Genomic DNA, 13792 nt, shown 5'->3' with positions numbered 1-13792 from the left:
CTACATTTTGTTATAAAATTTTTTTTTTAGATTTTAAAGACTAAAAAATCTTTGTATTAGCACTTTTGCACTTTATATAATATATTATAACGACTGATATGGAGGAATAGTATAGTTTCTTAAAAATCATATTTTTCATTGTTTTCAATAAATTATTTCTGTTTTCGATATACCTAGCTTATATTATATTACCCAATATTGAGTATTGACACGGTACGCAACGGTCATCGGTACAAAGTACAGCCACCGCATTACCGCAGTGACCTGTCTGCGTCTTACCAACCGACACCGTGAACTTATCATTTTGAGGGTTTTAAATAAAATAAAAATGCAATTTTCGAATGTAAGTTACGATATTAATGAAACATTTCACAACAATGAATTAAGTTAATAATACTATACAATATATATTTATTAAGTATCGAGAATGGCATATTTAATAGTATTATGATGATATTAAATTATGAAGCCTGTGTGACACGTATAACATATTTGTTTAATGTTTTATATATTTAATTTTTGTTTAATTATTATTATTGTGTCATGTACTCATGTTAGTATAATTATATTGTTTAGAGACGCACTATCGTTCGCCACCGTTTCGTGCGCGGAATAACACGGCTACCTGGTCTTTTCGATCGGTATGTTGTCGCGGTAACATCTGTGAATACAATAATATAATGTGATTTCAAATTTTTTTTGGTATTTACTCTAATAGAAAATTTATTATTTTTCCTTATTATTGTGAGTTGAGAGCCCTAAGGGTTAATTTTTATCATATACATAGGTACAAATCGGCATTATTTTATTATTTTTATTATATATTTTTGTATTGGAGTGAAAATGAATCGCCAATACTCATTAAATTATATAGGCGATATTCGCCACTATTTTGTGTTCGCTCGAATCATCACATTAATTTGTTTTACTTATTATATTGTGTACGCGAATCGCCACAAAAACTGTATAATTTTGTATGGGCGCTAATGGCCCTATTTTTTTTATATATATTATCGATAATTATTTGTGTATTGTGTGTATCAATTTGTATTATAAGTATTATTATTGCTAGGTAGCAGCTATAATGTGCACCGACAATCTGTGCCGTTTTTATATAATTATATAATTATACCTTATTACACACATATTTTATTCTGTTAGGTCATAAGAGCCGTGTATTTATTATATTTACTATTTATACTTTTCTGAATGTAATTTCTTTATATACTTGCACTTGTTAATTATTACGTATTATTATTATTATTACTATACTGGTTGTGCCAAACCGGCATTTTAGTCGGACTATTTATTTTACATAATATATTTTACTTGTTAGGCCAAAAGGGCCGTAACCTATTTATTGTATTGCGCTATATTATTTAATAATTATTACTATATACCTACATTTGAGTTATCTTTTTTTATACGAGTTAACTATTGGCTATTTGTTCAATAGTATAAGTCTACACTCACCACCCATACATTAACACTCACATGCAGGATTTGCTCGGCAACCCTGTTCACTTCCTGTTGAGTGCTATATACGAGTATACATAAATACACACAAACTCATATCGGTCGGCGTGTATTTTATTAATGGTGCGTGCCGAGTACAATGCATAACCCAGCGCCCTGCCTATTTGCCGTTCCTGGCCCATCGTGTTTTTTTTTAGTAGGTACCCGAACGTTTTCATCGGTCACATTTATTATTGTGAGCATAAGAGGTATGGTAAAATTCACCGAAACACGTGTGTGGCTGTACCTTACTCAGCGGTCTCTTTCTGTTTAAGATCGAAAGAGAAATCGTCGCCTGATGTGTACAACACAATTGACACATATTATAATATAGTACATTAATGTATTTTATATTAGTATATTACATACAATGATGGTCGAAAATATTCTTTACAAACAGCTAGTGTATCGAGTATATACCTACCCAGCATGCATCCGGAATCCGAATTGAATGTTATAAACTGTATACATTTTTGTACGCCGAACGTGCGCAACAACGAGTACGCATTATTATGGTCCATTTGACCATATTTATATATATTACATATAATGAAATAAATAAGTCTTTTAGATAAGTCTAACAAAATTATTTAACAAAAAGTACAATTTATTTCGTTTTAGAAATGAATAATCTACAAGGTCAAATGCGACACCGTATGCACATAAATTGTATGTGTATCTATTACTGAGGGTAGCTAAGAGTGTTTGTAATATATCTGCCATATCGCACATGTGATGGATCCGACGATATACAGGATGATTCGTGGGTTGCCATTTGAAAAGCAAAAGTCGATAGTGGTTTCACTATTAACTAAAAAAAATGTAAAAAAAATAAAAATATCATAAGTACAGTTGGAGAAAGGCATGAAAAAAATATATATTTTGAAAAAAAAATGTTAAAAAGTCAATACTTTTCGAAATAATATGAGTGTTTAATGATAAAAGAATCACCCCGTATAGTACAGGTAGTTTTAAATTTTATACCTACGACATAAACGTATATACAACTGAGGTACATGATGTATATTTATATACTTACACGCTATGTACACTCACGTCAATAACACAATAGCACCACACCCGAGCCACGACGATCCCTTCTCTTGGGTCCTCTGCAGGTATATGCCTATAATATAGTATAATAGAATCTCTTTTGTTGCAGGCGACACTGTGTTCTGCGATCAGCCACCGTCGGCATTTTTCTTCGCTGTCTTGTAAACCAGTCGAACTGTCGAATCGATTTCTACAATCATTTGAGTTTTGAACACGATTCAACGTCGACGTACATTCCGATACAGCCTACAGTGTGGTCAGTGTTCTGTTCGCTACGCCATTTGCACGTGTTGTCAACAGTCTTCGTCGCAGTTTTCAACGTTTCGAAGGTCCATACAAGTAAATATGATTTTGTTTAATAATTATAGATTAATTATGTATGTTATAAATTCTAAAACGCGTGTAGTTAAGGTATATTATATAGCAGCGGTTCCCAAACTATCACGGTTCGCGCATTCCTAAAAATAAAAATAAATTATCGCGCCTCCTACAAATAAATAATTAACGATTTCATATTATTTAGTATAACAAAAATTATTTAAAAAAAAAAAACGATGACTTAATATATAATAATCAATGCTATGTGAACAATGGGTTTGTTTCCCGTTTATTATAAGGGGCCGTTACACCAGTATTTGTTTTTTATGTCTATCTCCCACATAATATAGGAACAAAGATACTCCGTATTTCCACGATTATGACTCTCTGGTTCAGTTTAGCGCAAAAGCATCTATTATATATTTAAAAAAAAAGAGTATTTCCTGTTCTCATAATGCTTCAAAATTAGTATAGCTCTGGTATGCACAAACAAAATTCGACCTTTTCCTTGTTCCGTGGCCTATATAAATCGGGCACCGTTCGGGCAGTACGTCAGCTATTGTTTGGTGTGTTGCGTTTGCTTTTTTCGTCACATCTGAATTAAATATTTGCGTTAATGCATATTTATAATTTATTTCATTGCCGTATTTATGCGATAACAGTCGCTCGTAGGAATACATTATTCGTAAGTGTTCAAGTATGTTTCCCAAACAGAACGTATATTCGTAAAAACCCATTTCCCTGTGCGCCATCGTCATTTTCGACACGCACATAGTTACGGCGGGTTACGTTCCGCAGAAAGACGAGTCGTTCGTACGTCGGATCTAGCGCGCAGATGGCACAGTTCCAGTGACTCGTCAGAGTTCCGCGTTACGGCTGTATCATTTTTGTTTGAGCTTCCCGTTTCGTGTGCCGCTATAATGGTCTGACAACGCGTGCGATTCGATTCAGATCCGATTATTCGGTGGCTGTGACGTCGTTGAATGACATACGAATCTGTTCGAAACATTGTACCTACACATTACAAAAACGTTAATAATTGTGTTTGAGTGTTTGTAACGTATAATAATTGTCTATTATACAAGATTGAAATAGTCCAAAGTATTATTCTGTATTATTCGCATAAGAAAAATTACACAGACAACCCACTCCACTCATCTCTACTCTAGGATAGCCGCCACTGGAAACAAAAAATAAATTTTTGCCCCCCACTAATTTAATTTTAGTTCGGTGCCATTGAGGATACATATTTTAATTGTAAATACCTACTACACATCGAACCTGCCTTGTCGTTGTCATCTACAATACATTATACACTTTAATATACAACATGCAAACATTGAGTGTGTGTGTGTGTGTGTGTGTGTGATCACTCTAATGTGTTTTTAATAAAATTAATTTCTCTGTTTTTTTGTAATCGGCTAGAGACCATTAACATCCAACACCTTAACAGCTAGCTACATATTTTAGTTCCGGATAAAAGTATAATTCAATAAATTTAATAGATCAGTGTGGTCTGAGTGTTGAGTATAAATAATTACTTGCGATAAGTATGAAATGGGCTCGTGTAACGTACTATACAAATACCCATGTATAAATAAATATTTTCTACTAATCCGAAAATTATAAAATAAAATGTTACCCTTTTACCACCCAACCCAACGCATAATTACGATACTGGTAAGTTTTAATGTGTAGTATATTCTTATGGAACATGTAGTAAATTGTTTTACACGATTCAACGTCGACGTACATTCAGTTACAGCCTACAGTGTGGTCAGTGTTCTGTTCGCTACGCCATTTGCACGTGTTGTCAACAGTCTTCGTCGCAGTTTTCAACGTTTCGAAGGTCCATACAAGTAAATATGATTTTGTTTAATAATTATAGATTAATTATGTATGTTATAAATTCTAAAACGCGTGTAGTTAAGGTATATTATATAGCAGCGGTTCCCAAACTATCACGGTTCGCGCATTCCTAAAAATAAAAATAAATTATCGCGCCTCCTACAAATAAATAATTAACGATTTCATATTATTTAGTATAACAAAAATTATTTAAAAAAAAAAACGATGACTTAATATATAATAATCAATGCTATGTGAACAATGGGTTTGTTTCCCGTTTATTATAAGGGGCCGTTACACCAGCATTTGTTTTTTATGTCTATCTCCCACATAATATAGGAACAAAGATACTCCGTATTTCCACGATTATGACTCTCTGGTTCAGTTTAGCGCAAAAGCATCTATTATGTATTTAAAAAAAAAGAGTATTTCCTATTCTCATAATGCTTCAAAATTAGTATAGCTCTGGTATGCACAAACAAAATTCGACCTTTTCCTTGTTCCGTGGCCTATATAAATCGGGCACCGTTCGGGCAGTACGTCAGCTATTGTTTGGTGTGTTGCGTTTGCTTTTTTCGTCACATCTGAATTAAATATTTGCGTTAATGCATATTTATAAATTATTTCATTGCCGTATTTATGCGATAACAGTCGCTCGTAGGAATACATTATTCGTAAGTGTTCAAGTATGTTTCCCAAACAGAACGTATATTCGTAAAAACCCATTTCCCTGTGCGCCATCGTCATTTTCGACACGCACATAGTTACGGCGGGTTACGTTCCGCAGAAAGACGAGTCGTTCGTACGTCGGATCTAGCGCGCAGATGGCACAGTTCCAGTGACTCGTCAGAGTTCCGCGTTACGGCTGTATCATTTTTGTTTGAGCTTCCCGTTTCGTGTGCCGCTATAATGGTCTGACAACGCGTGCGATTCGATTCAGATCCGATTATTCGGTGGCTGTGACGTCGTTGAATGACATACGAATCTGTTCGAAACATTGTACCTACACATTACAAAAACGTTAATAATTGTGTTTGAGTGTTTGTAACGTATAATAATTGTCTATTATACAAGATTGAAATAGTCCAAAGTATTATTCTGTATTATTCGCATAAGAAAAATTACACAGACAACCCACTCCACTCATCTCTGCTCTAGGATAGCCGCCACTGGAAACAAAAAATAAATTTTTGCCCCCCACTAATTTAATTTTAGTTCGGTGCCATTGAGGATACATATTTTAATTGTAAATACCTACTACACATCGAACCTGCCTTGTCGTTGTCATCTACAATACATTATACACTTTAATATACAACATGCAAACATTGAGTGTGTTTGTGTGTGTGTGAGATTACTCTAATGTGTTTTTAATAAAATTAATTTCTCTGTTTTTTTGTAATCGGCTAGAGACCATTAACATCCAACACCTTAACAGCTAGCTACATATTATAGTTCCGGATAAAAGTATAATTCAATAAATTTAATAGATCAGTGTGGTCTGAGTGTTGAGTATAAATAATTACTTGCGATAAGTATGAAATGGGCTCGTGTAACGTACTATACAAATACCCATGTATAAATAAATATTTTCTACTAATCCGAAAATTATAAAATAAAAAATGTTATCCTTTTACCACCCAACCCAACGCATAATTACGATACTGGTTAGTTTTAATGTGTAGTATAGTCTTATGGAACATGTAGTAAATTGTTTTTTTAAATCTGTATCAAACCTATCTATCTGTAATTTTCATTTTTTTAATCCGTGTAATAAAAATTCTTAAAAAATAAAAAATAGAAATATGTTTAATTTATAATATCAATTAGCAATATGTCATGTTATTAGTTATAGGTTTTTTTATTTTAAGTATAGTATACTCATTATCTGTATTATATTATTTTTAAATTGGACACTCGGATGACACGTATAGTAATAGTATATCATTAATTGAAATACGTAATGTAATCTGTTGACATTTTAGACTGATGTACTGCATAGATATTAAGATGAATTAAATATTACACTTCCAAAGGTGGGTGGCTAAAGCATCTTAACGCAATAACGCGCCTTTCCTTAAATCCGTGACTGAAAATAGTTAAGTTTTAGGTACACGGTACACTATAAAATTATATTAAATATACGTTCTATATACAAGTCAATAATCGATAGTTGAATAATAATAATGTAATTACATAAAATAATTTTATTTAATAAATATTTGAAAATATTACTCGTCTACGAAATGAGACGGCGGCAAGAATAAATTGGGAGTACAAACGGGATTGGGACAATTGCGTTCTCTCACTCTTACTCTCTCACACACTCACTCAATCACTCTCTCTGTCTATCGTTTTCTCTATCTTTCTCTAACCCATACGCATTTTCGTTTTTTTTGTCCGAGCGAGCGCAGCGAGCTAGTGGCGATGTCGGCATCACTGTAATAACTTTTTATTTCACATTGGTGTCACTGCTGGTTCACTAATAATTGTGGCATCAGAATCTGAATATCAGACACGGACTAAGATGGACTGGACACGAGATGAATATTGTGGTTACAAAATGTATTACAACAGGCGGAGTTCGGGGGGATATTTTCCTTTTAGCATTATTAGCGCCATCTTAATGGATACTTATGGAACTAGATCACATTATTACAAATTTAGTTCCAAAAATATCCACCAAGACGGCGTTAGTAATGCTAAAAGGAAAATATCCCCCTGAACACCGCCTGTTGAACTACATTTCCCACACCCTCCAACCATGTCGTGTCCAGTCCTGTATATCTTAGTCCGTGATATCAGATGTGTTATCATTGACGACGGTAGCTCCCAACTCTTTGCTCTTCGGACCTTCGTTAGTCGGCCGTTCAGTATTCACTAGTCACGAGGTACCTACTCCCTAGTATTTAGTTCTCGCTGAACACGCATTCTTGACGGTAACCTTTAATCGTTGCTTACTGATTGCACTCGCAAGAATTTTAAGGTATGTTGAATTTTGTTTATCTAATTAAATTGTATTGTCTATCATTTTTTAAACAACCACCCATGTATGCGGAATAATTTTTCGAACTATTAAAATTCATAATCAATATAATTTTAATAAATTGACAAAAAAAAAAATTTCAAATACAAATACAATTCAAACGTAATTTTAGACATAATTTTACTGTTAATGAGTTCCGCTTAATGTGATCACATTGGTTAAGATAATTTTGATTCTATTAACCGATTGATTCCGTAAAACATTTTTTTTTTTTTTATGAGTATATTTATATGTATATGTTTAAAATTTTAAAATTAAATTAAAATAAAACACATTCAAAATAAAGTGAAGAAACTATCTATTTTTGATTGTACTTGAGAATCTACTAATATCATTTTCATATTAGCCTGAAATTAAAATCTCTATTCAATTAATATAATATATTCATGATTTATAATTACCAATTTAAAATTAAATAAATAATAATTTATGTACATTGTACCTATAACTTTTGGAACAACTGAAAAGTAACATTTTTGCCATATTTTTGAATAGATCTTTTTAACTTTTTCAAAACAATTCTTGTTTCTTTTTAGTGAAAGTTTAAAATACCAATAAAACCATAAGAATGTTCTTAAAAATGATTCAATTATCCGGTACTTGGTGATTCTAATAAAAGTTTAATTTAACATTAATAACATAAGATCTGGTTTGGGATTTTCAAATATTATTCCAATAAACTGTTAATTCTATAAACCAGTGATCGCATTAAATGGAATTCACTGTATATAATCAGTTAATATATAATGATAAAGATAAATATAATATATGATATGTATAAAAATTACTTCATAATATATATAGTATTAATTTTCTTATTTTCTTAATTTCTTTCAAATACATTGATGTATTGATAATATATTATATTAAAAAAACTTTGTATTTAAGAATTAATGGTATTTTTAGTTTGTTGTTCTATTCTGCTTTTAGCACCAGTCATATATTTTCAAATAGATAATATGATTTCCTTGGTTGTTGTTTCGATTTTCTTACAGCATATGTAAAAAATATATAAACAATTCATTAATGATTTTATCTATTGGAATAAAAATAAACATATCATGTCATGAATATAAATTTATATTAATAAGTTATAAATAATAAAAATAAACAAGTAATTAACAAGTTATGAATTCTCAAAAACTATAAACTAACATAAAAAATTCAGAAGGTTAATAGATTAATTACCGAAAATAGTTTTATTAATGGATTACTGTATGAAAATTGTCTTTGCTCTCAAACCATAAGAGATGTATTTAGAAATTTGTCATGGGGTTCTTCACACTCCCCAATTACTTTTTATTAAATAAATATACCATATTTATAAGTCCATGTATATATTTTGAGTTTTTAATTATTAATTATTTATTTAATTTATATCATAAACTTAATTATAATAGTAAAACCATGATTAACTAACTAGATATATAAGCAGTTCACTAGTAAACTATAGAACTGTTGACATACCTAGTTATTTATTCATAATTACACAAATTATATATTAAAATTATATTTAAGTGTTATGAAAATAACACATGAGAACTTATAGACTGTTAACTATTTATTGTAATTAAAATTGAGAGATTTCAAATCAAAATCTAATTGCCTAGGACTTAGCGCCATTACATTAATAATTTTATCCATATCGAAAGGTGTGTCCTTAAGAATAGACTTCAATGCCAGTCCATTTAACCTATCCTATACCCAAATCAGATTTAAAATATAGTTAGGTTATAACTTTTATATTAAATATTTTCTAATTTCATTGTTTCATTCATAGTTATCTAAGATAACTTTTCAATCTTTTTATGATAGAAAAAAAGATCTTATTGGAGTAGCTGTAGATGATGACATTGTACAAAATATTTAAAAAATGTATATTTGAAAAATATGTCTTCAACAGCTCATAAGTGCTTTAATCCAATTTTGGTATTAACATTTCCATTGCTTGAAAGTTAATTTCAAAATTTTAAATTCTACAAAATAATTCGCCCTTTGAACTGGTTGTAAATAAAATTCAACTAATTTGTCAAATGCCAATCTTTCTTAATCAGTTTAAGTTGAGAATTAAATTTTTTATTCAAACTTTATCAATGATATTTATCATGAAATTTTTTTACTATTATTATGTTTATAAAATGACTTAATTATCCTATATTTTTTTTATCCAAGGTTAAGTAAATAATGAGTAATTTAATAATAAAACATTAAAAATTCATTAGATATACCAATTATTTTGGCTATATTAATATTTCTAAAAAGACCAAGCTTTTGTGATAATTTTTACAATGATGAGTTCAGTTATAATTTTCATTCTACAATATTTATATCGATAGACAGTCCTAATGTGCACAGACCATTATTTTACTAAAACAATTATAAATAATCAATTCATATTGTTGATTATGTATTTACGGACCAAGCATGATGACTAATTAATATTATCATTTATCAATAATAGTTTGATACCTATATTAAATTTTAATTAAGACCTATATTATAATACATAATAATATATTTTATTTTAAATAATTTAAATTTAATACTTGATTGTTTTTAAATGTTAGTAATGTATTTAGTTTTAACATGTTTAAAACAATTAAATTGTGTTCTAATTTTATTTTAATTATTTTAGTTTGTAAAGCAGTATGGATAACCTACGTTTTCTTCATACACAATTTTATTTAAGTGATCAAGTCATAAACGATTATATGAATTTAATCAATGAACGTAATTTAAACGTTTATTGCTTTGACTCATATTTTTTTGTAAGCCTCTGTTCAAGAGGATATGATGGTGTTAAACGTATTGTAGAAAAACGAGAATTTGATTTATTTTCAAAAAAAAAACTTTTATTTCCTATTTATTTAAAAAGTCACTGGACCTTGGTCTGTGTAAACCTTGAATCCAAAGAAGTTCAATATTATGACAGTCTCCAAGGTCGTAATATTGCAAGTCAAGAGACTATATTCAAATTTTTAAATAACGCACTGGCGTTACTTGTCATGACTTGAACTTTAGTCATGAACTCATAATTCATATAGCTTACATTATATAAATTTTTAACGAACTCCACGTCTCCACATACAAATAAATATTTAGCGGGTCTGTAATAACCTAAATATTGTCACAAATTAGTGGGCACATACTTTATAAATTATAAATAAGCAATTATAGCTAATAGATACACACAATTATAAAGTTTGTGATATTTCTACTTTCTACATAGAAACTTCGTACCTATGAATGATTGTGCAAACATTTAAAGAAGACTCATAATTTATTAAATTGTAAGCGTTTTTTTCAAACGATTTAAAATCAAGAATATCATTTTTTAGTTGCTTTGTTAGTGTTTTTATGTTTATGTGAGTTGTAATTTTGTATAATTAAATAAGTAAAAACCACAAAAATTTTTTTTTTCCATTTTTCCATTTATTCGGACTTTTAAAGCCATGCATAAATTATTATCGTTTATTGTTTAGAATGATGCGTAGTTTCTCAATGCTCTTTTACTTGAACTAAAGTGTTTTGCTGCAATAATAGGTAATTCATGTAACGTTGCCAATGATGTGGTAGCATAGGCGTGCGCAGATCTAAATTTCGGGGGGTGCCTACAATTTTTTCGGGCCCTCTTAACAAACATATACATATTTTAATAAATTATAATGCACGAATAAACATTACTTACATTATATCACATATCAAATCAATCAATGGTATTACTAGTACCAACTACCAAGTAATATAATATTTCATTAGATATATTTGGATCTAAAATCTATTTTTAAGATAATTGAAATATTTATTTATTATTTTTACTTTTGTAGTCAATAACATCTAGCTGTTATAATCATAATAAGTTTTAAATTTTATCACGCAAATTTAAAATATTTTATGTTGTATTAATTTTTTTATCCCGAAAGATAATATTTTTTTTTACGACATATCTTAGAAAAATTACCATTTTTATTCTAGTAACATTACTTAAAATATGGATTCATATAATATATGCTATAGGACTTAAATTTTAGGGCCCCAATTACATTTCGGGGGGTGCCCAGGCACACCCGGAACCCCCCGTGCACACGCCTATGTGTGGTAGACTTAATTGTCCATCAAACATTATAAACGCATCATTTAAGAATATAAAAATTCATTAGTTGTGTATATTGTACAAAAGGTTACTAAACAAATTAATAATAAATAAACATTAGCAAAGTAATATTTGGATTTGTTCTCAGACATTTTTTTTAGATTTGTTTAGCAATTTAATATTAAATGATATAAATTGAAAATGACTAAAAAAATTTAAAAAAAACACTTCTTAATATAGAAATTGAGGAGTTACCATTTCATTTCCCCCAGAAAATACCAATTAGGTACGACCTTATATATATATATATTACATATAAATGGTTATTCATGATTGTTTATGGATATTATTAATTATTATAGTAAGGGAACTTGCAATATTATTCTATTTATCTAAAAAAATCATAATAATGGTATAGAACAACATGCTCTTTAACATGCAACCTGCGGCTCTTTGGATAATTATCAATCGAGATCCGTAAAATATAAATTATATTATTCCTGCGTTATTATAGTGACAAATAAAGTTTTTTTATATTTTCTAAATTTAAGACGTATTATTATGTTTTTATTGCCTACCATTTTCTCAATGAAGTAATAATACTATCTTTATTCTAATATATGTACTAATAAAGTAATAATTTATACACCACAATTAAAAAAAAAGGTTGTTCAATCCTGTGCGGCTCCCTGGATATCATAGTTTTGTAATTTTTGAAAAAATGGCTCTTTCCTACGAAAAGGTTCCCGACCCCTGGTATAGAACAAAATAATATTGCATTATATGGTCATAGAATTTATTTATTGTTCATCACAGAGACTTAAAATAATATTTATAAATACATTTAATATGATATAATCGTTATATTACTTGTTGTTACATATAGTTTTCGCATTCAAAATGAAGAAGTCCACGAATAATGGAGAATCTTTGTCCAATCAGCCTCAGAACAATCAGCCTCGAAACTCACAGTCTCGACATGACATCTTTTTCGGCAGGGGCTTTATTGGTTTTAACCAACACGATCGTTTGCCGGTTATAACACGTGTGTGGAGTTTGGCATCGGAAACAAACAATCGGAAACCAACAAAATGGGATGGCAATGAGGAATAATATATTATGTCATATGTGAAGTAGTTATATTATATACTATGAACTTGTACAATATATTACTGTCACACATTATTAATTTTTATTTTTTTATTCTATACATATATGTCTCTGCTATAGCTTTATGACACAATATCTACATGTGAATTGTGTGTATTATTGTCTTAATCAAAAAAGAAAAGAAAAGAATAATTATAAAGTATGTTTTTTGTAGTTTTCTTAGAGAAAACGAACTAATATTATAAAATTATATTTAAGTGGCCATATAAGTAGAATTCTTCACAAAAAAGAATACCAAACAGGTACGCATAATAATTACACAGTATTATAAAAATATATGCGATTGTGATGTATCTCCGACTGACCAATATTTAATTGTTATTTGTTGATACAACTATTTTTATTTTTAACGTGCATAACATAAATATTTAATAAATTTAATAAATGTATAAATATGTATAAAAATAAGTCATTATCTTTAAATTTCTAAATGATTTCAGACAGTGGCGTATTTTCAATAATTTCTTGGGTGTTAAATATTTTAAAAATCATATGATAAAGCTTATTTGTTTAATTTTACTTATAAATTAGGAATAAAGAAATAAAATGAATATAATATAAACAATATTAATTTATAATATTGAAAAAATGTTGCCGTGCCGTTACCGTATCGCCGCAACGAATTTTTGCCCGACTAATTATTTTCATAGTTTATTATAACATCGTTACGAATTCGCGATGTTATTATATGGATAAATGGATTATGCAACGCTGCAGCTTGTGCGTAATAATGAATCGCAGATAAAAAT

At 29.5% G+C, this 13792-nt stretch overlaps 1 long non-coding RNA gene across 1 annotated transcript; it reads left to right on the top strand.

Annotated features, from left to right (window-relative positions):
• Positions 1-4620: 4620 nt before the first annotated feature.
• LOC132923889 (uncharacterized) lies at positions 4621-13058 on the top strand. Its single transcript, XR_009661274.1, has 2 exons — positions 4621-4745; positions 12760-13058. It is a non-coding gene; the product is annotated as an uncharacterized LOC132923889 (long non-coding RNA).
• Positions 13059-13792: the final 734 nt, after the last annotated feature.

Source organism: Rhopalosiphum padi, chromosome 3, assembly GCF_020882245.1.
Source record: "Rhopalosiphum padi isolate XX-2018 chromosome 3, ASM2088224v1, whole genome shotgun sequence".
Classification (NCBI taxonomy): Eukaryota; Metazoa; Arthropoda; class Insecta; order Hemiptera; family Aphididae; genus Rhopalosiphum; species Rhopalosiphum padi.
This window is presented reverse-complemented; position numbering and strand designations above follow the sequence as displayed.